The sequence below is a fragment of the Octopus bimaculoides genome, chromosome 9, assembly GCF_001194135.2.
Source record: "Octopus bimaculoides isolate UCB-OBI-ISO-001 chromosome 9, ASM119413v2, whole genome shotgun sequence".
NCBI lineage: Eukaryota > Metazoa > Mollusca > Cephalopoda > Octopoda > Octopodidae > Octopus > Octopus bimaculoides.
This window is the reverse complement of record NC_068989.1, coordinates 7,005,019-7,008,804: the sequence shown is the minus strand read 5'-3', so window position 1 is coordinate 7,008,804 and position 3,786 is coordinate 7,005,019. Positions and strand designations below refer to the sequence as shown.

The 3,786-nt window shown below is 38.2% G+C and overlaps 1 long non-coding RNA gene across 1 annotated transcript in view; it reads left to right on the top strand.

Annotated features, from left to right (window-relative positions):
- LOC106873982 (uncharacterized) overlaps nucleotides 1-3,786 on the top strand; it is a 41,719-nt gene that overhangs the window by 21,050 nt on the left and 16,883 nt on the right. The window lies entirely within an intron of this gene.

Genomic DNA, 3,786 nt, shown 5'->3' with positions numbered 1-3,786 from the left:
AAGTGATTATCATTGTTGATCAAATAAATAAATAAATGAAGTTTTGAAATCTGTAAAATGTTGATGTTTTGACTAAAAGAATGGTACGAAGGTTGAGAGAATACACCTCCTCTCGCGGCCTAGGATCTTGTTTTACAAATTGTAGTAAACAGTGAGGTTGGAGACCCGAATAGAAATACCTTGTGGGTGGTCGTTATGTATGTCTTAATTGCTATGAACTTTCAGGCGGCGAGCTGGCAGAAACGTTAGCAGGCCGGGCGATACGCTTAGCGGTATTTCGTCTGTCTTTACGGTTTGAGTTCAAATCCCGCCGAGGTCGACTTTATCTTTCATTCTTTCGGGGTCGATAAATTAAGTACTAGTTGCGCACTGGGGTCGATCTAATCGACTGGCCCCCAACCCCACAAAATTTCGGGCCTTGTGCCTTGAGTAGAAAAGAATTATTGTGAACTTTAAGGCAGCGAGCTGGCAGAAACTTTAGCACGCCGTTAATAAGACTTTGAGATAAAGGGTCTTTTAATATATCATCCTTGCTTTTTCATCGTTTCGGAGTCGATAAGATAAGTACCAGTTGAGTACTGGGGGTCGATGCAATAAACTTGCCCTCCCCCCTACGAACTTGCAGGCCTTATGCCAAAATTTGAAACCGATATGTTTTCCTTGTTGCGTGAGCAGTTCGAGAAAGCATATCCAATAAATATATTTGAAGTTTGGTCTGTATTGGATTTTTTTTCTTTTTTGGTTTTGAATCAGAAGAAACCTTCTATGATTTTATTTTGGCATCGACAACACGAATTAAATTACAAAATACAAAGAGAACATGAACTCTGACAAGAAAAAGCACATATTTAATAGCTCAACAAGTTAAGTCAAAATTTAAAGAAATACGAGCAGCCGAGATTGTGGAAAATTCTGACCGTTTCTAATGACATTTTACACTTTCTTGGTATCTGCATAATGTTTCTAGCATCAAATGTTTATTGTGAAAGTGGATTCAGTCTTTTGGAGAAACACTAAAAGATATAATGAAATAAAAATCAATCAGACGTCAGAATCAATTCCTTCAAATATATCCAGTCCTCAGGTTTTCTGGTCTTGTTCCACTGCAATAAATCATCGTTTTATTATAAGCGTCTACCCCAAGGCGGCGAGTTGGCGGAATCGTTACCGCACCGGACAAAATGCTTAGCGGCATTTCTTCCGGCTATACGTTCTGAGTTCTAATGTTGCCGGAGTCGACTTTGCCTTTCATCATTTCGGGATCGATAAAATAAGTATCAGTCGAAAACTGGAGTCAATGATATCAACTGACTCGCAACCCTAAAATGGCTGCCTGCTGCGAAAATTTGAAACCGCTATTAATATTAATCCCTCCCAAAAAGATAGACAATGCTATGATTAGATCTTCAAAAATCGGAGAGAGAAGATAAGTCGATCACATCAACCCCAGTGCTCAACTGGTATCTATTTTATTGACCCCGAAAGGATGAAAGGCAAGGTCACCCTCGGCGGAATTTGAATTCAGAACGTAAAGACGGATGGCATGCTGCTAAGCATTTTTCCCGGCGTGCCAACGATTCTGCCAGGTCGCCATCTTGCTTTTATCGGTATATTGTTTTGAGACTCAAAACACCTGATCGCTTTTTTCAAGAGTTACCTGGGAGAGCTTTAAGAAATATTAGGCTGATTGATAGAACATGTGAGTACGCAGCATGTACGAAAAATCATACTGAATGACTCGTGTACTCAATGTCTTCCATGTTGGTTTTTTACCCCCTTATTCGGGTTTCTCTTCTCTTACATTGCCCGTTATCCTATCTTATCTAATCTTATATTTTACTACAGAAAGACGCAGACGACATGTATGCGTGCGTTAGTCTTCCTTAGACTGAAATAGATATTAAACTTTCAATGCGTGTTAGTGTTGTACAAAATGAAATAAATTTTAAAATAGCACTGCACCTTATTTCTAAATAGATTCACACCAACGCAAAACAACACTTGTCGGCCATTAATTCTGGTGAATAATCTTATATTTTGTTGCGTCTTATCACGCATATCAATCTATATTCTTTTCACCTTGAATATATCTTCATCATATCTTCACATACTTCAGCTTACTATTTTCTTTAAATGTTATTTCGAATAATCGTATGTTTCGTATCTTATAATACATCAAATGAATTCAAATTAGATCATGTACCAATAACATGCATGGTTATGTGGTTAGGAAGTTCGCTTCGCAACCACGTAGTTTCAAGTTCTGTCTCACTGTGCGGCACATTCTGCAAGATTCTTCAATTACAGCTCAGGGTCAACGAAAGCCATGTGAATTTAGCAGACGGAAACTGTGCGGAAGCTCATCGTATATATACATACACACACATACACATATATACTCTTTTTACTTGTTTCAGTCATTTGACTGCGGCCATGCTGGAGTACCGCCTTTAGTCGAAAAATTCGACCCCAGGACTTATTCTTTGTGAGCCTAGTACTTATTCTATCGGTCTCTATTGCTGAACAGCTAAGTTTACGGGGACATAAACACATCAACATCAGTTGTCAAGGAGGAGTGGGGGTACAAACACAGGCACACAAATACATACATATATATACATATACATATATCATTATTATTATTATTATTATTATTATTATTATTATTATTATTATTATTATTATTATTATTATTATCATTATTATTATTATTAAGGCGACGAGCTGGCATAATGTTTAGCACATAGGGCGAAATGCTTCGCAGTATTTCATGCGTCTTTACGTTCTGAGTTCAAACTCCGCCGAGATCAACTTCATCTTTTAGGGATCGATAAAAAATGTACCAGTTGAACTTTGGGATCGATGTAATCGATTTAGACCCTCTCCGAAGTTGCTGGCCTTGCGCCAAAATTTGAAACATGTTATCAATAGTTTAATACTAGGAGCTGATAGGTAGGATACCAACAGTAGTTATGTCCCTTTACTCACGTTGTTGGTTTCAAATTTTGGCAAAGGCCAGCACGGTTGTGGGACGGATTAAGTCGATTATATAAAAAACCTAATTGATGCCATCGATTCCGAAAGTTTGAAAGGCAGAGCCTATCGACCCCGAAATGCTGAATGGTAAAGTTAATCCCTCGGCACTTCAGTTCAGAAGGTAAAATCGAAAGAAATGCTGCTAAGTATTTTTGTCCGGCACGGTTACGATCCTGCCAACTTGCCGCCTTTATATTGCCATTTGAAAATTCTATAACGTACTTCATTCTCGAAGAATCGATAAAACATGCACCAGTAATATACCCGAACCAATTAATTGTTCCCAACCTATCTCCGCAGAGTAATTAGATATTAGAAATGCTATCCTCTGTGACAGATAAATAAGAAGAAATGAGAAATACTTGATTGGCCATGAATTAGGTTTTGTAAACAAAGGAATATTTTATTTACAAAACAAAATCATAACCATGACATGTAATGTGATTCTGGTCAGAGTGGCACTGGCTGGCTACAAACCGAATCGGCATTGCATGACAACTTTCAATTATATAAATCACAAACATAGCGCTGGATTAAATGCTGTCTTAATAGGATTAGCAACTTCTTCGGTCAAAGCCCAAATGACACATTAAGTCGACATAAATCCAATGGCGTGGTATTGTTTCGTGCCACAAAGCCGGCAATACCTCAATTCATACGTGATAATTCATGAAATGCTTCACACACACACACACACACACACACAAACACACACACACACACACACACACACACACACACACACACACA